The sequence below is a fragment of the Pristiophorus japonicus genome, chromosome 5, assembly GCF_044704955.1.
Source record: "Pristiophorus japonicus isolate sPriJap1 chromosome 5, sPriJap1.hap1, whole genome shotgun sequence".
In the NCBI taxonomy this organism is placed as follows: domain Eukaryota; kingdom Metazoa; phylum Chordata; class Chondrichthyes; family Pristiophoridae; genus Pristiophorus; species Pristiophorus japonicus.
Genome location: NC_091981.1, coordinates 197177050 through 197200776, shown reverse-complemented (window position 1 = coordinate 197200776; position 23727 = coordinate 197177050). Strand labels below are relative to the sequence as shown.

The 23727-nt window shown below is 43.8% G+C and overlaps 1 protein-coding gene across 6 annotated transcripts in view; it reads left to right on the top strand.

The window, feature by feature from the left end:
• The window catches only part of LOC139264555 (contactin-associated protein-like 2), a 2534539-nt gene that overhangs the window by 1145716 nt on the left and 1365096 nt on the right, over positions 1–23727 (top strand). The gene's annotated exons all lie outside the window — the stretch shown is intronic.

The following is a 23727-nucleotide window of genomic DNA, read 5'->3' as shown; positions in this document are numbered from 1 at the left end:
CAGGTGTGGCCTCACCAATATCTTAAATAGCTGTAGCAAGGCTTCTCTGCTTTTATACTCCATCCCCTTTGCAAAAAAGGCCAAGATTCCATTGGCCTTCCTGATCACTTGCTGTACCTGCTTACTAATCTTTTGTGTTTCATGCACAAGTACCCCCAGGTCCCGCTGTACTGCAGCACTTTGCAATCTTTCTCCATTTAAATAATAACTTGCTCTTTGATTTGTTCTGCCGAAGTGCATGATCTCACACTTTCCAACATTATACTCCATCTGCCAAATTTTTGCCCACTCACTTAGCCTGTCTATGTCCTTTTGCAAATTTTTTGTGTCCTCCTCACCCATTGCTTTTCCTCCCATCTTTGTATCGTCAGCAAACTTGGACACGTTGTTCTCGATCCCTTTCTCCAAGTCGTTAATATAGATTTGTAAATAGTTGGGGTCCCAGCACTGATCCCTGTGGCACTCCACTGGTTACTGATTGCCAACCCGAGAATGAACCATTTATCCCGACTCTCTGTTTTCTATTCGTTAGCCAATCCTCTATCCATGCTAATAGATTACCCCTAACCCCGTGAACTTTTATCTTGTGCAGTAACCTTTTATGTGGCACCTTGTGAAATGCCTCCTGGAAGTCCAAATACACCACATCCACTGGATCCCCCTTATCCATCTTGTTCGTTACATCCTCCAGGAATTCTAGCAAATTTGTCAAACATGACTTCCCCTTCATAAATCCATGCTGACTCTGCCTGACTGAATTTTGCTTTTCCAAATGTCCTGCTACTGCTTCTTTAATAATGGCACTGTGTGCACTATGCCACCTAGCTCTTCCTCTCCACTGCTTCTGTGATGTCAGACTGCTTACCCAACATCCATTTTTTGATGAGCTGAAATTTTCTCCATCAAAATGTTGGAAAGATAGAAGCGATCACCTTTGTTCCGCAGGGCAAATTCTGTACCCTCAATACCCCTCACTGGCCAAAACCACCTACATCCACTTCTTTAAAAAAAAATGTAAAGAAAATAACAAAAGAATTCTGGAAGAGAGATTAGCGGCATTCAGAGTTCTACCACCAGCTGATGACGGTTCCAATGACTCACACCATGTCTGACTTGCTGGTGGCGCTGCCAGTGAACTCGATCACCAGGGACATTGCAATTGTGGAGATCATGATATCAGTGACTGTGCAACTCTCACTTGATGCCCGATTCCCAACTCCATTTCAGCCATTGACCTTACCGGCTGTAGAAAGCAATGAGAGGTTAATGTGGCATGTAGCAGCAGGAAGCCAGCTCCTGCTCTGCTATTTAAATAGATCCTCACCAATCACTCATACCTGGCAGGGTTTTGACATTTGATTGGCTGTGTGCTACTTCCTGCAACTGAAAGTGTTTCAAGGTTATTTGGTATCAGCGAGTGTTCTGGCAAGTACAAAACTCCCTCATTATTTTTGTGGTGGTCTGCTGCATGCTCCACAACCTAGCCTTCATGAGGGCGCAGCCCTTTCCACCAGGGATTGCAAGATCACCTCAGGAGGAGGATGAGGATGTTGAGGAGGGAGAGGAACAGGAGGGATGGAAGAGGCAACCAGACAATCAGCCTTCTGGACGGGCTATCTATAACTGCCCCATCAGATGCCGATCAAATAAATGAAACCCCAGATCCCAGTTGTTCACCACATCCCCACCGTACCATCTCTGTGGCAGGCCATATCACAGCGTCCTCCTGGGCGTAAAACTGAAATGAGAGACGTCACAAAAGATTCCAAACACAATTAATCAATTTATCTATACACATCACATCAGCAGTATTAACTTGTGCAATCCCTTAGTGCCTCTCGTTCGTGTACCTTTTCCTGCTCTAGTGCTCCTATGCAGTGCGCTCCCAGTGGCTGCAGCACGACTGACGGAAGGCTGCTGAGTTTCCATGCAGGCGACTTCAGATGGCCTTGCAAGATAAAGTCGACCAGCTCTGGACCTAGAAGGCCCGGTTGTAGACTGTACCACCTCGGCATGTGCGGCAGCAGTCTGGGCTGGCTGGATGACAGGCAGCGACAAGTGGAGTGTCTGTGGTGGGAGCAGGAATGATGTCATCATGAGAGAGGACAGCAGATTCTGACATGCTGCCACTCCCCGGGGCAGTGCCTCAGCATTCCTAGCAATCTGTTGGAGCACAGATTGCTGGGCCGCTGCGACACTGTGAAAGCTCCAGTTGATGGTGTCGACCCAGCCACAATGACAGCAGTCAGCGCTTGGGTAACTTCATGCTGAGACTGCATCAGAGCAGCCGGAGCTTGGATGCCATCAAGCGGAGACTGCATGAGAGCAGTCCGAGCTTACGCTGCAGCACTAAGACACTGAGTCGTTTCTACTGCACTGCAATGGAAGCTGCAACATCGCTCATCATGTGCGTCATCACGTCTGGGTTCTCTCTGGGAGTCTACCATCATTTGCAGACTGCAAATGATGGGCTCCATGCTCTGCGCAGAGTCTTGTGCAAATTTGCAGGTGGACACCTCCACGCTCCTTGCCATTGCCGAGAGGTTCTCTGCCAGCCTTGCCATTGCACCTATCATTTCCGTGTGCAAATGACAGCTGTCCTCCTCCTCCTCCTCCTCCTCCTCCTCCTCCCTCCTCCCTCCTCCCTCCTCCCTCCTCCTCCTAATTCTAGGTTAGACTACAGGGAAGGCAGGGACTAATGCTTACCAATCCTTTTGATAGTTAATGGTAGATGGTGATGTTCGTCCTTCCTTCAGGACTTCAAGACTTCGAGGCTGGAAAGTCTCTCCCCTCTTCTCTCTCTCCTCCTCTCTTCCCTCCTCTTTCTTCCCTCCTCTCTCTTCCCTCCTCTCTCTTCCCTCCTCTCTCTTCCCTCCTCTCTCTCTCATCCTCTCTCATCCTCTCTCTCTCTCTCTCTCTTCCTCTCCCTCTCTCTCTCTCCCTCCCTCTCCCGCCCTCCCTCTCTCTCTCTCCCTCCCTCTCTCTCTCTCTCCCGCCCTCTCTCTCTCTTCCCTCTCTCTCTCTCTCTCTTCCTCTCTCTCTCTCTCTCTCTCTCTCTTCCCCTCTCTCTCTCGCTCTCTTCCCCTCTCTCTCTCTCTCTCTCTCTCTCGCTCTCTTCCCCTTTCTCTCTCTCTCGCTCTCTTCCCCTCTCTCTCTCGCTCTCTTCCCCTCTCTCTCTCTTGCTCTCTTCCCCTCTCTCTCTCTCGCTCTCTTACCCTCTCTCTCTCGCTCTCTTACCCTCTCTCTCTCTTGCTCTCTTCCCCTCTCTCTCTCTCTCTCTGCCCCCCTCTCTCTCTCTCTCTCTCTCTCTCTGCCCCCCTCTCTCTCTCTCTCTGCCCCCCTCTCTCTCTCTCTCTCTGCCCCCCCTCTCTCTCTCTCTAACCTCTGTTGAAAACAGTGGCCAGTTATACAATTTCAGTGGTTCTAATCTTGCCGCCCAATCTGTTCACAATCCTTTGTATAATTTTGGTGGGCTTGGTTCTTCTTTGTAATATTTTGTCGGGCTCATTAAAGTTGATATGTCTTGGCTGGGTTGATCTTCGAACAACTGTTTCCTGATGGAAATATTAGTTTGGTGATTGCAATATCCTTTTGTGCTTAGTCTTTCGCATACAGATTGGGCCTCTTTGTGATGTATATGCTGAAAATGGTTTGTCCAGACCCATGTTGATGGGGAGCTATCTCTGGGTGATACTGTGATGGTAATGTCTATTGTGGAGGAAGATTTCCAAATACTCATTCTTCCAGACAGGTTAACCCAGTCCTCACACCCAGACAGTCCCAATAATCAAATGGGCTTCTTTTGTTCCCTAGGTCCGCCCACAGGCTTGAATTTGTCTTGCAAAAGTTCATAACTCTATTAAAGTTCGTAGTTTCTTCCATAAGCTCTTTAGAGTTCCAAACTTTTCGGAAGATAGTCCCAAATGAAATTTCCTTTCGAATGAGCCCAAACACAGGGGAGGTTCTGGTGAATTTTGCTCTCTGCAGGGGGGAAACGTTGCTGGTGACCACAATGCCCACGACCTGGCGCCCAATGATCTCCAGCACTCTACTTTCCAGCTGGCTCAGCTGTTCAATGTGGGCTTGTCCCTTGCCTGTGTGCTCCTGCTCCTGCTCCCTCCGGTTATGAGCCGCCTTGGCCTGCAAGAGAATGGATAGTGTGTAAGAGTGTGTGGTGCAATGTGATTGGGTGATTTCCCTGCCATAGTTGAAAAGCTGTCATTGTGTGCAAGGTGAGCGATGTGGGTGTGAGTGTTGATGGGTAGAGATTGTTGGTGGGTGAGTTCTGGCAGTGTGGTGCATTTGAGCAGTGTGTGAAGCTTGTGAAGCCTTCACTCACCCTGAGCACCCGTGTAAGGTCGTAAAACTTCTTCGTGCATTGGCTGTGGGTCCTGGGGACCACAGTGCTGCCCGTGATATGTTGTGCCACCTTCCTCCATATAGTGTGACAGAGTTGTGGCGAGGGCCTCCTGTCAATTGGCGGGTACAAGACTGCTCGTCTTCTCTCGATTGCGAAAACCAAAGCTTCATTGGCGACCCTTGGAGCTCTCTCCCTGTGACAAAGATCTTCTTGATCTTTTTCATCTTGATCTTCTTCTTCCGCCCAACAATGCTGAGTATAAGGTGCTGCAGAATCAATGAACTTCCCCTTTAAGTAGTGAAGAAAGCCTGTGGCAATCATGACTTGCAATTAGACGGCCCCCGATGTTGGCCCAGCTTTTCAGTTTGACGCCAGTGAGCTTGAGCTTTTAGAATAGAATCACGACCGCAAACATTTTAATGAGGAGTGAGGACGAGTTTTGCATGCATTCCAGACGATTTTCAGGTAGCGCTGCTGCACCATTTTTAGTCTAAACACTGCCCATTCCTTGGCTATAACAAATTTCAAGCCTGTGTACTGCCTTTCAGAACCTCAGGACGTCGCAAAGCACCTCACAGCCAATGCAGTACTTTTGAAGTATAGCTACCCCAGCCTATCTTTCACTGAAACCTGCATTCATACTTTTGTCACCTCCAGACCTGATTATCCAATGTTTTCCCGGCCAGCCTCCCATCTTCCACCTTCTCTAAACTTCAGCTCATCTAGAACTCTGTTGCACATATCCCATCCCACATCAAGTTATGCTCATCCATCACTCCTGTCCTTGCTATCATGTATTGGCTCCCAGTTCCTCAACACCTTTCATCCACATGTTGAGATTTCTCCATACCTTGCACCTCCCATATCTATAAAATCACCTGAAGCACTACAGCCCCCCTCCCCCTTCCAAATTCTCTATTCTTCTGACTTTGGCCTCTTCTGCATCTATCCCTTTCCTTTGCCCCAAAATTTCCAGCCATGCTTTCAGTTGCCTGGACTCTGGAATTGTTTCCTTAAACCCCTGCTCTTCTCTATTTCCTCCTTCTCCTTGAACAGCCTCCTTAATACCCATTTCTTTGACCAAGCTCCTAATTATTCCTCCTTTGCTCGGCAGCTGTTTTATCCGCACCCATTTGTGAAGCTCCTGAGGACATTTTTCTTCAATAAAGATATTCCATAAATGGATGTTGTGGTGATGGTGTCTGAGAATATTCCTGCTAGACAGGCCTGATAGTCTACTGACAGCGGGTATCGGTTCCATTCTGAGCTGAATAAAGGTCCTAACATTGAAAATCCTGAGGTAAGCAATCCCAGAGGGACTGATTACTGTTACAAGCTGGGCATTCTATAAATATTAATTTAAGTTACAAATTTCTCCCACCTTTAGCCTCAGGCTAATTGGGCCTCTGGCTTCCCACTTTTCGAGATTAGATCATCTTTGCAGAATAGGCACCCTGATGCATCACTACAGGTTTGGGTGCCTACTATTATTATTGGAATGATCCTCCATGGCAGGGTCACCGCCAAGTCAAAGTCACGGGTGGAAATTCTGCCCTGCTGCAACTCTGGTGCAATGGCACCATAGAATTTGTACCCTCTTGCCTCTTGTCAAATTGCTCCAATTGGGGTGGAATGTAGAATATTTTAGTGTAAGGGGTGTCGCAGTTGTGTGGGATGGACTGGTTGGGCTGGGTGCTCCTTATCTTTCCGCCATTGTTCATTGTTCATAGGTTTATATGTAACCTTCAGGGCTGCTGACCGAGGGCCGTGTGGCTCTTTATCGGCCGGCGCGGACATGATGGGCCGAAATGGCCTCCTTCTGCGCTGTAAATTTCTATGTTTCTGTGCAAGGGTAGGCAGTAGATTGGTGTATAAAGCCTCTGTGATCTATATCTGGAGAGGTAGAGTGCCTGAGTGAATTGGGTCGGTGGGGTTGGATGTGGGAGAGAGAAGTTTTTGATCAATGAAATCCGAAAGGTTTTCCTTTTTTTAAGATTAAAAATCTATTAATTTTGAAGTATAAAAATGCTTAAAATGAATCCATGTGCATCATTCTTAGTCTAAAAATGAAAATATTTTCCAGAAGGCTATTCTCCTGGATTCCCCATGAAATGTACCAGCCAGTCCCTATTTCCTGCCCGCCCCACCCCGACTCAATTCAAAATGGAAGTCTTCTGTCACTCAATCACAGTCTAGCAGTTACTCTTCAGCCCTGCTCAGTTCATGATGGCATTCTTTGTTTCCCCCCTCATTAAATCAGGTATTCTTATTCCCCACACCCTCTCAATTAATGCTGACATTCACCTTTCTCCTTCATCCCAAAACATTGCATTCAGCATCCACTCTCTTCACCCCATAGATCCATTCCTAGTTTATGCCCATTCTCCTCTTCCCATTAAATTCCCCCTTTTTTCTTTACCCTCCATTATCAAGCATTTTCCCATTACTGATCATTGACATTTATTACTCCATTTCCTTGTCCCCTTATTACCATCCATTTCTCCCCCACCCACCTTGCCTCTTCCCTCAATGTCACTCCTATCTGAGTCCTGCTGTTAGTTGGACTGCATGCCATTACTATTATTCAACCTGAATTCAACTCAGCAATCCTTTCTCTCCAACCAAGTTAAGCTGGTACTCTTCTACTTCCCATTCAAGCTCACAATTTCCTTCACCAAACCTTCTCAGTTAATGGAAGTTACTCTAGCTGATGCATACTATAGGTGGGAATCTCTTCCAACAACTGCAACTTGTATTTATAAAGCTCCTTTAATGTAGTAAAACTTCCCAAGGCACTTCACAGGAGTATTAAGACAAAAAATTTGACATCAAGCCACAGAATCATAAAACGGTTACAACACAGAAGGCGGCCATTCAACCAGTCAAGCTCATGCTGGCTCTCTGCAAGAGCACATCAGCGAGTCCCACTCCCCTGCCCTTTCCCCGCAGCCTGTATTTTTTTTTCCTTCAGTTACTTATCCAATTCCCTTTTGAAAGCCATTATTGGATTTGCTTCCTCCACCCTCTCAGGCAGTACATTCCAGATCCTAACCACTTGTTGCGTAAAAACGTTCTTCCTCATGTCGTCTTTGGTTCTTCTACCAATCACCTTAAATCTGTGCCTTCTGGTTCTCAATCCTTCTACCAATGGTAACAGTTTCTCTCTATCTACTCTGTCTATACCCCTCATGATTTTGAACACCTCTATCAAATCTTCTCTCAACCTTCTCTGGTCTAAGGAGAAATTCCCCAGCTTCTCTAGTTTATCCATGTAACTGAAGTCCCTCATCCCTGGAATTATTCTTGTAAATCTTTTCTGCATCCTCTAAAGCCTGCACATCCTTCCAACGGTGCGCCATAATTGGACACAATACTCCAGTGGAGGTCGGTCCTGTGTTTTATAAAGTTCATCATAACTTCCTTGATTTTGTACTATGCCTCTATTTACGAAGCCCAGGATCCCGTATGCTTTTTTAATTGCTTTCTTAACCTGCCCTGCCACCTTCAACGATTTGAGTACAAATACCACCAGGTCTCTCTGTTCATGCACCCCTTTTAGAATTGCACCTTTTAGTTTATATTACCTCTCCCCTTTCTTCCTACCAAAATGTATCATTTCGCACTTTTCTGCATTAAATTTTATCTGCCACGTGTCCGCCCATTCCACCCAGCCTGTCCTCTTGAAGACTATCACTATCCTCCTCACTGTTCACAACACTTCCAAGTTTTGTGACATCTGCAAATTTTGAAACTGCGCCCTGTACACTGAAGTCCAAGTTATTAATATACATCAAGAAAAGCAGTGGTCCTAGTACGGACCCCTGGGGAGCACCACTGTAATACCTTCCTCTATGTCTGATAAACAACCGGTTGACCACGACTGTTTACTGTCACTTAGCCAATTGTGTATCCATGCTGCCACTGTCACTTTTATTCCATGGGTGTCAACTTTGCTGGCAAGCCTATTATGTGGTACTTTATCAAACGCCTTTTGGCAGCCCAGGTACACCACGTCAACCGCAGGGTTGCCCTCATCAACCCTCTCTGTTACCTCATCAAAAAACTCAATCAAGTTAGTTAAACACGATTTGCCTTTAAAAAATCCATGCTGGTTTTCCCTAATTAATCCACACTTGCCAAGTGATTGTATTATCAATTCTAAAAGCTTCCCCACTACTGAGGTTATACTGACTGGCATGTAGTTGCTGGGTTTATCCTTACACACTTTTTTGAATAAGGGTGTAACATTTGCAATTCTCTAGTCCTCTAGCACCTGTATCTAAGGAGGATTGGAAGATTATGGCCAGTATCTCTGCAATCTACATCTATACTTCCCTCAGCATCCTAGGATGCATCCCACCCGGTCCTGGTGACTTATCCACTTTAAGTACAGCCAGCCGTTCTGGTACCTCTAATAATATTTATCCCATTCAGTATCTCAGCTACCTCCTCTGTCACTATGACTTTGGCAGCATCTTCTTCCCTGGTAAAGACAGATGCAACATATATATTTATTACCTCAGCTATGCCCTCTTCCTCCATGCATGAGTCACCTTTTTGCTCCCTAATCGGCCCTACAAAATCAAAAATTAGGGCAGATGACCAAAAGATTGGTCAAAGAGGTAGATTTTAACATAAGAACATAAGAAATAGGAGCAGGAGTAAGCCATATGGCCCCTCGAGCCTGCTCCGCTATTTTATACGACTTTGTTAATCCAATCATGGACTCAGGTTCACTTCCCTGCCCGCTCCCCATAACCCCTTATTCCCTTAGCGGTAAAGAAACTGTCTATCTCTGTCTTAAATTTATTCAATGACCTAGCTTCCACAGCTCTCTGAAGCAACGAATTCTACAGATTTACAACCCTCTGAGAAAATAAATTTCTCCTCATCTGAGTTTTAAATGGGCAGCCCCCTATTCTAAGATTATGCCCCCTAGTTCTAGTCTCCCCCATCAGTGGAAACAGTCTCTCTGCATCCACCTTGTCAAGACCCCTCATAATCTTACATGTTTTGATAAGATCACCTCTCACTCTTCTGAATTCCAATGAGTAGAGGCCCAACCTACTCAACCTTTCCTCATAGGTCAACCCCCTCATCTTCAGAATCAATCTAGTGAACCTTCTCTGAACTGCCTCCAAAGCAAATATATCCTTTCGTAAACATGGAAACCAAAACTGCACGGAGTATTCCAGGTGTGGCCTCACCAATACCCTGTATAACTGTTGCATGACTTCCCTGCTTTTATACTGCATCCCCTTTGCAATAAAGGCCAAGATTCCATTGGCCTTCCTGATCACTTGCTGTATCTGCGTACTAACCACTTGTGTTTCATGCACAAGTACCCCCAGGTCCCGCTGTACTGCAGCACTTTGCAATCTTTCTCCATTTAAATAATAACTTGCTCTTTGATTTGTTCTGCCAAAGTGCAGACCTCACACTTTCCAACATTATATTCTATCTGCCAAATTGTTTGCCCACTCACTTAGCCTGTCTATGTCCCGTTGCAGATTTTTTGTGTGTCTTCCATTGCTTTTGCTCCCATCTTTGTATCATCAGCAAACTTGGCAACGTTACACTCGGTCCTTTCTTCCAAGTCATTAATATAGATTGTAAATAGGTGAGTTCCCAGCACTGATCCCTGTGCACCCCACTAGTTACTGATTGCCAACCCGAGAATGAACCATTTATCCCGACTCTCTGTTTTCTGTTCGTCAGCCAATCCTCTATCCATGCTAATATATTACCTTCAACCCCATGAACTTTTATCTTGTGCAATAATCTTTTATGTGGCACGTTGTCAAATGCCTTCTGGAAGTCCAAATACACCACATCCACTGGTTCCCCTTTATCCACCCTGTTCATTACATCCTCAAAGTATTGCAGCAAATTTGTCAAACATGACTTCCCCTTCATAAATCCATGCTGACTCTGCCTGACCGAATTATGGAGCGTCTTAAATGAGGAAAGAGAGGTAGATAGACAGAAGGGTTTAGGGAGGGAATTCCAGAGTTTAGGGCCTAGGCAACAGAAGGCATGGCCACCAATGGTTGAGCGATTTATAATCAGAGATGTTAAAGTGGGTAGATTTCAAGGAGCACAGATAGTTTGTGGGTTGTGGGACTGGAGGTGATTACAGAGAAAGGGAGGGGCAAGGCCATGGAAGGATTTGAAAACAAGGATGAGAATTTTGAAATCAAGTTGTTGCTTAACCGGGATCCAATGTAGGTCTGCAAACATAAGGGAATGGGTGAACGGTGTTATGTATGGAGAAAGAGTCAGACTGACACTGTGAGCTCAAAGTAAAGTGTGACCTTTAGTCTTTTATTGCAGGTCTCCAGAGTGCCTCTCCAACCTGTGAGGCCTCCTTAAATACCTGTGCTCCCAAGGGATTATGGGATCCATTGGGACTCCAGGGGATGAGCCCTCTGGTGGATGTACAGAGTAAATACAAGTTCACATATATAACAAATGGGACTTGGTGCAAATTAGGACAGGGGCAGCCAAGTTTTCGATGTCCTCAAGTTTACATAGGGTAGAACGTGAGAGGCCAGCTAGGAGTACGTTAGAATAGTCAAGTCTAGAATCATAGAATCTTAGAAATTTACAGCACGGAAGGAGGCCATTTCGGCCCACTGTGTTTGATATAGTGTATATAGATTTTAGCAAGGCTTTTGATAAGGTCCCACATGGCAGACTGCTCACAAAAGTAAAAGTCCATGGGATCCAAGGCAAAGTGGCCAGTTGGATCCAAAATTGGCTCAGAGGCAGGAAGCAAAGAGTAATGGTTGATGGGTGTTTTTGTGACTGGAAGGCTGTTTCCAGTGGAGCTCCACAGGGCTCAGTGCTGGGTCCTTTGCTTTTTGTGGTATATATCAATGATTTAGACTTGAATGTAGGTGGTTATGATTAACAAATTTGCAGATTATACTGGTACATCTCAAATCCAACTGTCCAAAAATCAGAATTGTCCGAAAACCGGATATTTTTAAGAAAATCCCATTTTATATTCAGTAAAATCCAGCATTATATTCCAAAAACTGGCAGGCCGGACTAGTTATCGGCTTTGGGGATGTGGAGAATATTCTTTGGTGAAATCTTGACAGATCGGAAAAGCCGATTTTCGGCACATGCACATCACGCCCTGAAAACCAGCTTTTGCGATGCGTCACTGGGTCTGTGCGCACTTCATATGGATCCGGCGAGGCCAGAATTTTTAGCCCATAGATTTTCCTGTCCGACATCTGGAAAAATCCGAAAACCGGCATGGTCTCGGTCCCGAGATTGCCGGATTTGAGAAGTTATACTTCTACTAAAATCGGCTGTGTGATTGATAATGAAGAAGAAAGCTGTGGACTGAGGGAAGATATCAATGAACTGGTCAGGTGGACAGAACAGTGGCAAATGAAATTCAATCCAGAGAAGTGTGTGGTAATGCATTTGGGGAGGGCTAACGATGCAAGGAAATACACATTAAATTTTAGGACACACAGAAGTGTAGAGGAACAACGGGACCTTGGAGTGCCGGTCCACAGATCCCTGAAGATAGCAGGACAGGTCCATAAGGTGGTTCAGAAGGCATACAAAGTAATTGCCTTTATTAGCTGAGGCATCGAATACGAGAGCAGGGAGGTTATGCTTGAACTGGATAAAACATTAGTGAGGCCACAGCATGCAGTTCTGTTCACCACATTACAAGAACTGCATGCAGTTCTGTTCACCACATTACAAGAAAAATGTGATCGCACTAGAGAGGGAGATTTATGAGGATGTTGCCTGGACTGGAGAATTTTAGCTATGAGGAAAGATTGGATAGGCTGGAACAGAGGAGGCTGAGGGGAGACATTATTGAGGTGTATAAAATTATGAAAGGCCTTTTGAGGGGAATTTCTTCACCCAGAGGGTGGTGGGGGTCTGGAACTTACTGCCTGAAAGGGTGGTAGAGGCAGAAACCTCACTACCTTTAAATACTTGGATGTGCTTCAAGTGCCGTAACCTACAGGGCTATGGACCAAGAGCTGGAAAGTGAGTTTAGGTTGGATAGCTCTTTGTCGACCTTATCGACCCTCCTTGTTACTACCTCAAAAAATGTAATTAAGTTAGTCAGACACAACCTTCCCTTAACAAATCCATGCTGACTGTCCTTGATGTGTCCTTGTCTTTCAAAATGAAGATTTATCCTGTGCCTCAGGATTTTCTCCAGTAATTTTCCCACCACCAAGTTTAGGCTGACTGACCTGTAATTACTTGGTCTATCCCTTTCTCCCTTTTTAACCAAAGGTACAATGTTAGCAGTCCTCCAGCATCATACCTGTAGCCAGAGAGAATTGGAAAATGGTGGTCAGAGCCTCTGCTATTTTCTCTTTTGCTTCATACATTTCATCTGGGCCTGGGGATTTAACCACTGTTAAAGCTGCTATGCCCCTTAATATTTCCTCTCTCACTATATTTATTTCATCTCATATTTCACACTTCTCCTCCTTGATTGCAATGTCTGCATTACCCCTCTCTTTTTGAACATAGATGCAAAGTATTCAGTAAGAACCATACCTATGTCTTCTGCCTCCACACACAGATTACCTTTATGGTCTCTAATAGGCCCCACTCTTTTGCTCGTTATCCTCTTGCTCTTAATGAATTTATAAAACATCTTTGAATTTTCCTTGATTTTACTTGTCAAAATGTTTTCATGCTCTCTCTTCACTTTCCTAATTTCCATTTTAATTGCACCTCTGCACTTTCTATACTCCTCTAGAGTTTCTCCAGTATTGTGCCGTCGGTATCTATCACATGCCTCCCTTTTTTCTTTAGCCTACCCTGTATGTCCCTTGACATCCAGGGGCCTCTAGATTTGTTAGACCCACACGTTTTCTTTAAGGGAACATACTTGCTCTGAACCCTCAGGATCTCCTCCTTGAATGCCTCCCACTGCTCTGACACTGATTTACCTTCAAGTAGCCGTTTCCTGTTCACTTTGGCTCAATCCAATCTCAGCTTAGCAAAATTGGCTTTTCCCCAATTGATAACTTTTATTACTGGTCTATCTTTGTCCTTTTACATTACTACCCTAAATCTAACTGAATTATGATCACTAGCACCAAAATGCTCTCCCACTGATACCCGCTTCCACTTGCCCAGCTTAATTCCCTAAAACTAAGTGCAGAACCACCCCCTCCCTTGTTAGGCTTGTTACGAACTGGCTAAAAAAGTTATCTCGAAAGCATTTCAGGAATTCCGCACTCTCTATATCCTCACACTAATTTGATCCGGTTAATATTAGGTAGTTGACATCCCCTACTATTACTGCCCTATCGTTTTTGCACTTCTCAGAAATGTGCCTACATATTTACTCTTCTATCTCCCTTTGACAGTTTTGGGGTCTATAGTACACTCTCAGCAGTGTGATCGCCCCTTTTTTGTTCCAGAGGAAACAAAGGCACAGATGAAGGTTTCAGCAGTGGATGAGCCGAGGCGGAGACGGGTGATGTTACAGAGGTGGAAATAGGCGGTCTTAGTAATGACATTATTCCATTAGCAGCAAGACTTTGATGGACATCCCACCAAGGGGAAAGGACCCTGTTCATTCTAATTTTTATCAGTGAATGATGACATGCAACCTGGGTACCCAAAATGCAGACCTTTGGCATCAAGCGCTGATTTTTAACTTGAATTCATTTAGGATGTATTTACATTACAGTTCTCTGATTGGTGGCTACAGTTTTGATGACATCCAGGCAGAACCTTGTTTATACTGTCTGGCTAGAACTTAAATGTCCTATTAATGAGATAGCTCTGCAAATGCCTGGATAAACATGTGCACAGGGCTGCCTCCCAAAAGGTGAAAATCTAAATCTATAGAAAGCAGGGATGTGAGAATTGTTGCTCCCTAAACATTTCAATTAAAGAGGTCCAGTAGATTTACAAACTATGCAGGGTAATACTGAATATTTTGTAAACTTGGTTTAATACAGCACTGGACTTCACACTCCATGCAATGTCAAATCGAAGCAGTGTGAAACTACCAATTCCAGAGTGTTTCACTGCACATTGCTCTAGAGTCAGGTCAGAACCTAATTTCAGATTTACACTGTCACTTAGTGTAAGCTTAGTGATTTCTGCTTTGCACCAAACACTAAACTGGCAGTGCATTGTAAATGAAATGCACCCGTACAGATATAATTCAACTTCTGGATTTGGTGATTAAGAAAGCTTTGGCCACATGGTTTCTGATTTCATTTGAAGACAATTAGAAAATCGCTACCTTTGTAATCCACTCCTACTTGCCCAGTATTGCCTAATCTCTTATAACAACATAAGAAATAGGAGCAAGAGTAGGCCATTTGGCCCCTTGAGCCTGCTCCGCCATTCAATGAGATCATGGCTGATCTTCTATCTCAACCCCATTTGCCTGCACTATCCCCAAATCCTTTGACTCCCTTAATATCCAAAAATCCAGTGATCTATGTCTTGAATATACTCAATGACTGAGCTTCCATTGTCCATGGGGGTAGAGAATTCCAAAGATTCACAATCCTCTGTGTGAAGAAATTTCTCCTGATCTCAGTCCTAAATGTCCGACCCCTTATTCTGAGACTGTGACCCCTGGTTCTAGACTCCCCAGCCAGAGGAAACATCCTCCCTGTCAAGTCCTGTCACACCCTGTAAGAATTTTGTATGTTTCAATGAGATCATTCTTCTAAACTCTAGAGAATATAGGCCTAGTTTACTGAATCTCTCCTTATAGGACAATCCCATCATCACAGGAATCAGTCTGGTGAACCTTTGTTGCACTCCCACTATGATCCTTCCTTAGGTAAGGAGACCAAAACTGTACACAATACTGCATATGTGGTCGCACCAGGACCCCATATAATTGCAGTAAAATGTTTTTACTCTTATACTCAAATCCTCTTATAATAAAGGCCAACATACCACTTGCTTTGTTCATTGCTTGCTGTACTTGCATGTACTTACTTGCATCAGTGATTTGTGTATAAGAATACCCAGGTTCCTCTGAACACCAATATTTCCCAATTTCTCACCATTAAAAAAAAATACTCTGCTTTTCTATTTTACCTACCAAAGTGGATAACTTCACATTATATTCCATTTGTCATGCTCTTGCCCACTCACTTAGCCTGTCTATATCCCCTTGAAGCCTCTTTGCATCCTCCTTGCAATTTACATTCCCACCTAGCTTTGTATCATCAGCAAACTTGAATATATTGGCGCTAAAATTGCGGCCTCTCTGGGTGCGTGCAATGTGCGCACATGCCCGAAGAGGCCCTGCAAGTTCCGGGTTTAGGCACGTAAAGCGCATGTGCAAAATCTAGCACTTGTGAAATTTATTTTGTCAGTTCCAACGCATCCCCAGGAGAAGGGCCTTCGCAGGTGGAGATTTGGGCTATTTGCCCAACTTTTATCCAGTGAATGTCCTTAAAACTCTTATGCCTGGTAAAAGTTTTAAAAGATAGAAAAATAAAATTTCCGCAGTGTTTTTTATTTTAAAAACCCTGTCCATTAAGGCAAGTTTATTTTTAACCTCTATTAAAACATATTCAAATAAATTCAAAAAAATTATTTTTTGTCTAAAACATTTAATTAAATTCAATTTCAATTAATTTTAAATATGTGAAGTGTTTTTCTTATTTATTTAAAATATTTGTGTTTTTGGGGCTATCCCCATTCATAGAAATGGTGATCTCCGTACAAGCAGAATTCACCGTTACTGTGAATGGGGATACGTGATTTTCATTGGTTCGTCCAGCCCACATGGGTTGCGCTTACGTTCCTGGGATGCGTGGGCTTCTGCGCTGGGCTATGCATGGAGGCCTCGTAGCACAAGTATTTCTTCCTCCGGGACCACCAGGTACATTCATAAATATTTTTGTGGTTGGAGGCATCCACCCTGGCAAATGTTTAGCGTCTTCTTCCTTGAAGACAGAAACAAAGTATTTGTTTAATTTCTCTGCCATTACCTTATTCCCCAATATAATTTCTCCTGTCTCAGCCTGTAAGGGATCCACATTTACTTTTGCTAATCTTTTCCTTTTTACATATCTAAAGAAGCTTTTCCAGTCTATTTTAATGTCTCTCGCTAGTTTCCTTTCATATTCTATTTTCCCTTTCTTTATCAATTTCTTGGTCCTCCTTAGCTGAATTCTAAAATCCTCCCAATTCTCAGGCTTACTACAAAAGCAAAATACTGCGGCTGCTGGAACCTGAAATAAAAACAAAAAATGCTTCAAATCTCAGCGGGTCAGGCAGCATCTATGGAGAGAAAAACAGAGTTAATATTTCAGGACAATGACCCTTCGTCAGAACTGGCAAATGTTCAAAAAGAACATTCTAGAGGAGTACTGAAAGGGGGAGGGGAAGAAAGAACAAAAGGGAAGGTCTGTGACAGGGTGGAAGGCAGGAGAGATTAGAGAGACAGGCATACTACTCTATTTGGCAACGTTATAAGCCTCTTCCTTTGATCTAACACTATTTTTAACTTCTCTTGTTAGCCACAGTTGGACCACTTTTCCTGTGGGGTTTTTGTGCCTTAAACAAATGTATATTTGTTGTAAATCGTGTATTAATACTTTAAATGCTAGCAATTTGCTTGTCTACTGTCATACCTTTTAATGTAGTTTCCCAATCTAGCTTAGCCAACTCGCCCCTCATACCTACATAGTTTGCTTTCTTTAGATTTAAGACCCTAGTTTCGGATTAAACTAAATCATTTTCAAACTCAATATACAATTAATTCTATCATATTATGGCCACTCTTCCCTCAAGGCCCTTTTACAACTAGCTTATTAATTAACCTCTTCTCAATGCACAATACTAGATCTAAACTAGCCTGTTCCCAAGTTGGTTCCTCAAAATACTGATGTCTACAGGTTGTCTATGGAGTGCTATGGGGTCAGTGCGAACCAAATTTTGAGATTGTGTCAATATCGAGGGCGTTACACACCGGCGCGATGCCCCCGGGCGGTATTGCTCAGTGCCGCTACAAAACCAGCACCTGAATTCCCAGCGGACGCTGGAAGCTGGCCGTCCAGTCGGTAAGCATTTTGAGATCCAGTGCCGCCGCTCCGGGGCGCTAACTGAAGCGAAATACAAACAAAAATCCAGCCCTATGTGCATTAAAGTCCCTCATGTTTACTGTATTACATGCGTATCTGCCCTACATTACAACTACTGTTTGGGAGCCTATAAACAGCTCCCACCAATGTTTTCTGCCCATTGCTGTTTCTTAGCTCCATCCAAATTGATTCTGCTTCTTTATTTTTGGAGCTAAGATCCTTTCTCTTTCCTGTCTTTATCCCATCCTTTATTATCAAAGCTGCCGCTCCTCCTTTTCCATTTTGACCATTTCTTCTAAAAGTTAAGTATCCTGGAATATTTAGTTCCCAACCTTGGCCACTTTGCAACCACGTCTCCATAATGGCTATTAGATCAAACCTATTAATTTCTGTCTGCACTATTCATCTATTTTGTTGCAAATGCTTCACACATTCAGATATAGTGCCTTTAGCTTTGACTTACTTCGATTCTTCCCTGATGTCTCCTTAGTCATTGATGCCTTATTACCTTTGTTACTTGCTCTGTCCCTTCTTGACCCACTCTGCTTATTTTTACCCCAAACTCTACTCTGCATTGGAGCCTTGACATTTAAGCCTCTAATCTGTCTGTCCCTGTGCCAATTTGCACGTGGCTCAGGTAACAATCCAGAGATTATTACCTTTGAGATTCTGCTTTTTAATTTGGATCCTTGGTCCTCAAACTCCCTCAGCAGAACCTCATTCCTGGTTCTACGTATATCATTAGTTCCTACATGGACCAGGACAATTGGATCCTCCCCTTCCCACTCCAAGATCTTCTGCGGCCACGAGGCGATATCTTTAATCTGGCACTGGGTAGGCAACACAACCTCCGGAACTCCCTGTCACTGCTGCAGAGAACAATATCTATCCCCCTGGCTATACTGTCACCTAACACATTCCTTTTTATTACCCCCACTTGAATGGCCTCTTGTACCATGGTGCCGTGGTCAGTTTTCCCATCTTCTCTGCAGTTCTTGTTCTCATCCACACAGGCAGCAAGTACCTCATAACTGTTGGACAAGGTCAAGAGCTGAGGCTCCTCCATCATTATATCTTGGGTCCCCATACCTTCTGACTCACAGTCACACCTTTCTGACAATTGACAAACTCTAAAGTACTGCTTAACCTAAGGGTGTGACTGCCTCCTGGAACAAAGTGTCCAGTTAACTCTCCTCCTCCCTGATACATCGCAATGTCTGCAGCTCAGACTCCAGCTCAACAACTCTGAGCCGAAGTTCCTCGAGCTGAAGGCATTTACTGCAGATGTGGTTGCTCGGGATCTCATTGGTCTCTGCCAACTCCCACATGCTGCAGTTACGACACGCCATCTACCCTGCCATCTCTATCAACCTTATTTTATTTATATAATTAGTTATAGTATTTATTCAAATGATTATTTTTACTTTTAATTTGTAGTTTTAATTAGTTAACTTAGTTTGTTATTAATTTAATAAAGTTACAGTGGTTAATACTCTTCCAATTCTGAATTTAATCCACTTATCTAACTTAAAGAGCAAAGGAGCTGTGTAATACTCACCAACCAATCACCTACCTGCTGGCCTGTGACATCACTCCTTGTTATTTTTAACTCTCTGTTCAGTTCTTCTTTATGCTGCTCACCCTGTTCAGGTCCTCCTGTGTCCTGGCCTTATCTCAGCTCTCCTTTATGTCGCCACTCCCTCTGCCACCAGTCCCGCTCAGGTCCGCCTGAGTATCTGTTACTTAAACAAAAGTGCGGGGAAAAAAACTGAGATCATACTGATTTACAAAAGGAGACAGTGCAGACCCGAAGTGGCCATGTGTACAGTTGTTTAACCAGAATGTCTTGGGATTTTTTCCTTTATCAAAACCACAAATCTGCTCATCCATGAGCTGCAATGCAGCTGCGGTTTCTTTCTTTTGAGTTTCCCTTCCATCATATAGTATCACTGAATTCTCAGACAGATCGGTCGCACTGGATGAAAGAGACATTAAGATGGGCTGAAATACAATCTAATCTGTTTTCTTGTTCAGAATAATATTGGAGCTATTACCCACGCTAGCAATCAACAGCAGTGATCTTTTTATCCAGCACACTCATCTCTTCAAGAGGAAATGATAAGGTACCCTTACTCCCATTCTGCTACTGATAGCAGGCTGACACAATGGTGCATTTTAAATTGTGAAAAATTTAAACAGTCTCTTCTGATCTCCCCTTCATTCACTTATATTTCCTTAAATCATTTTTAAATTATGCTCTGTTGAACCATATCAAATATATGTTTGTCCTGTAATGTTATACTGATTATGTATGGGTTGAACAAATAACTATTTGACACTTATGGAGTACACATACTTGAATATGTGCAATTGTTTCTCAACTCTTAACTGATTTCAACCATTTTTGCTTAGTTTGCATTTTCTTTATTTATTAATCCATTCAATGCAACAGGCGTGTGTATGAGTAATTCAGGCACTGAGGTCTGTGCTCCTGATTTGTGCCCAACATGATTTTCTGTCCATTAATTTCTCCACCCATGAATGTTTGATGTGCGCTCCAATGGGGCCAAATTTGGGGGCGGTAATAAGAACATAACATAAGAAATAGGAGCAGGAGTAGGTCATTTGGCCCCTCAAGTCTGCTGCGCCATTCAATAAGATCACGGCTGATCAATTCCACTTTCCTTCCCTACCTCCTTTGATTCCATTAATATCCAAAAATCTATCGATCTCTGCCTTGAATATACTCAACGACTGAGCCTCCACAGCCCTCTGTAATAGCCTCAAGGTAGGAATTCCTGCGCCAGGTGCAGAAGTCCCGCCCTGCGAGTTGTATTGGGCTTACCGCCCTTGGGTGGAACTGCAGCGCTAAATCTCGCGCTACAGTTCCTGTCGGGCGGCGGGACCGAGGCACAAATCGATGCAAAGTTTCCAGCGCTATGCGATGGAACATATCGAGCTGGCAGGTAGACAGGGCCCTCCCCTTCCATTAAAGGGGAGGGCCAGGTGCCGACTCTGCGGGCGGGAAACGGGGCCATCCCTGGACCACGAGGGAGTGGGGTGCCGTGGCAGAAGCCCGGCACACAAGCAGAGTGCTGGGCTGCAGGATCGTGACACGGATCCCGCGATCTACATTTAGTTTTCGCTCCATGACTGGCCTACAGCCCAGTATCATGGCAGCTTCACGGGGCATTACCGAATTTCCGCTCTGGGGTGAAAACGGGTCGCTGTGTCTAATGATAACGACGCCATTGCTGGTGCAGTGGCCCTGAGCGCTACCGGTAAGAGCGGGTCGCTACCATTTACCACCACCGCTAAACTCCCACAGAATTTCACTGGAGTCGGTAGTGGCGCTGCAGCCGGTCAAAAAGTCGTTTGCGTCCGGTTAGCGCGGGCGCTAACGGGAGGCACAAATGACCCAAATTTTTCTCCCCTGTTGTGTGAAGCTCGATATTGGGATTGCTAAATTATAAAAATTACCTCATTCATCCTGAAATTTGAGTTGAGCTGGTTGGATCTATGCAGCTGGCCAAAAGTGAAAAAGCCATAGTGAGATAGTCGGGTGAAGTGGAAGTGGTCACTCACGTTCATCAAAGCGCTAACCTAATCTGCATTTACTTCCCCAATATAAGTGTGACTGCACTACAAGCAGTGAATACATTTTGCTCTTTCATAAAATCACAAGATAAATTTGGATGAGAAAGGCTATTAAACCATCTTAGTTTGTTCATCCAAAAATACCCCCACCCCAAATAAATTGGGATAACCAGTTGTTTCTTAAATAATTTCGGTGTTCTCATCCTTAGCACCACAATATGCACGATTTTCTCTTCTAATGTACAAAGGGCTTGATATGCTATCATCTGTTTTTGCTAATGCCCATAACAAATTTCAACTGCGAGGGATCAGTCTCTTGTCCCTTCTTTGCACTGGCTCTAGAGTTTGTCCAGACTGGACACCATGCTCCAGCTGTACAGTTTGATTGCTGATTTGTGCTCTGCAGTATTTGGACTTGTTGTGTTCTATGTCTGTTAAGACTCCAAGATGTCTCTTGCCTTTGAGATGTTGGTTTCATAGCTGGGACTCTGCTCCCATCTGATCTTTGGCACTCCTCTGCCACAGGAACTCTGATGCTCTGCTTGCCCACCTAGAACACATCTGCTGCCAAGACTCTGCTCTTCTAATAGACTACCCAGGAATCCCTCCCAGTCACTGTTATTTCCTGGTTTCTGTGGCAGAATGCCACTACTCATTGATTTCTGGATTGTTCTCTACTCCATTAGCCTCTGGGCATAAATAATGGGGGGGAAATTGCCGTCGGAAGCTTCCTTCGTACGAACGCATCTGATCTGAAAAAAATCTACGAAACTACCTGTTGGTCCCGGAGAAACATAGGATTCTGGTCTGAGGCCTTCATTCGTTGCGCAGCATACGGGGATTTGTCTTCCACGTTCGGATGTCTATGTTGCAATCACATGAGCCTGGACCACTAATCACTAGGTAGTATTCTCATTGATAATAATGGGAACTCCATTTGTACGAGTTCCCATTACTATCAATGAGAATAACCCCCTAAAACAAGAAACACAGCACAATAAATTAAAAAAACTCGCATATTTAAAATTAATTGAAATTAAATGTAATTAAATGCTTTAGAAAAAAAATATTTTGTGGATTTTTTTTTTAAATGTGTTTTAATAGGGTTACAAATAAACTTACCTTTAATAGGGTTTTTAACATAAAAATGAATGATTACATTTAATTTTTCTATGCTTTAAATGTGTTACACTGGTAAAAGTAAGTTATGTGCCTGCTTGTACCAGGCATAAATGTTTGAAGAACATTCGCTGAGCATGAGTTGGGCAAATAACCCAATCTCTGCCGCGCGGACGTCCTTCCTGCGGGGATGTGTAGAATCTGTCTGAAGAAATTTTGACGAGGTTTTCAGCACATGTGCATCATGCCCTGAGAACCGGCTTTTGTTAGACCTCGCCGGATCCTGGTGCACTTCGTACGCATCCGGCGAGGCCGCAATTTTCGGCCCAATGGCTCTCCTAGTCTGAGCTACACTGGGCCTTCCTCACTGTTCACTGGCCTTCACTCTGTTCCTCCTCTATTTTATGGATAGAAACTCTGCTTCTACAGTGGTTCCATTGACTCCATTGGCTTCTGGTTTATACTGGGAGCAAATTGTGACACAAGCCCTGACTCAGGGTTTAGTGACTTCAGGCTTTTGTGAATAATTACGTGTAAAAGGTGTTTGTGAACTACGTAATGTTCAGCTTGACAGCTCTGTTCATCCAAAGTAATTCACAGTTCCCAAGCTCAAACACGTGGACTGACTTTTAGTTATTCATATGAATCACTTTGACAGATTTATTTCCAGACTAAGAACAATCGCTGACCTGCTACAAGGTCCAGACTTTCAAAAATGCTGTTTTGCAATTTCTTTTGTTCAGAATGCTCCTATATGAGGTTTTTTTTCTGTGAATTCCAGATATGCACCCCTGGTGGCTGAGGTTCTGTATAAATTTGTAAAATGACCCCTCAGAAGGCTGCTTTTTAAAATGAAATCAATGTTTTACACTATGTAATTCTGTGGGGAGCTGGATACTTACAGTGAACTTAGGTCAGAGACTGAGCTGCAATATTGGAGCCTCGATTCTCCGACCTGCCTGATAGGGTTCATAGAATCATTCCATTTCAATGAATTTTCATAATCAACAATATATGTAAGTATTCAAGTCTTGCTTCTAATTTCTATTCCACCAGTTTTAGACTTGACGAAAGTTGCAACCGCATTCTGATCACTAATGTATATGATAACATTAATTCAACACTGCCTTTGTGAAGTAGGTTTGAAGCTTTGTTCTTGGTCAGTGTTGAGGTTCTCATTCCACCACACTTTATACACACCATCTTGTCTTGGAAATATATCACTGTTCCTACATCATCGCTGGGTCAAACTCCTGGAATTCCCTCCCTAACAGCACTGTGGGAGTACCTTCAAAACACGGACTGTAGCGTTTCAAGATGGCGGCTCACCACCACCACTTTCTCAATTGCAATTAAGGAGGGGCAATAAATGCTGGCATTGACAGCAATGCCCACATCCTGTGAATGAATACAAAAAAAATACTTCGCTGTCCCATGATCCTGTCCATGCTCCCAGCTGGAAAAGCATTGTTAGAATGAATGCAGGTCAGTAATAAGATGACACCCCGACAGTAGCTTCATTGGATGTAAATAGTCTATTTATTTTATCTGTATTCGATTAGCCGGTTTCAAAGTACC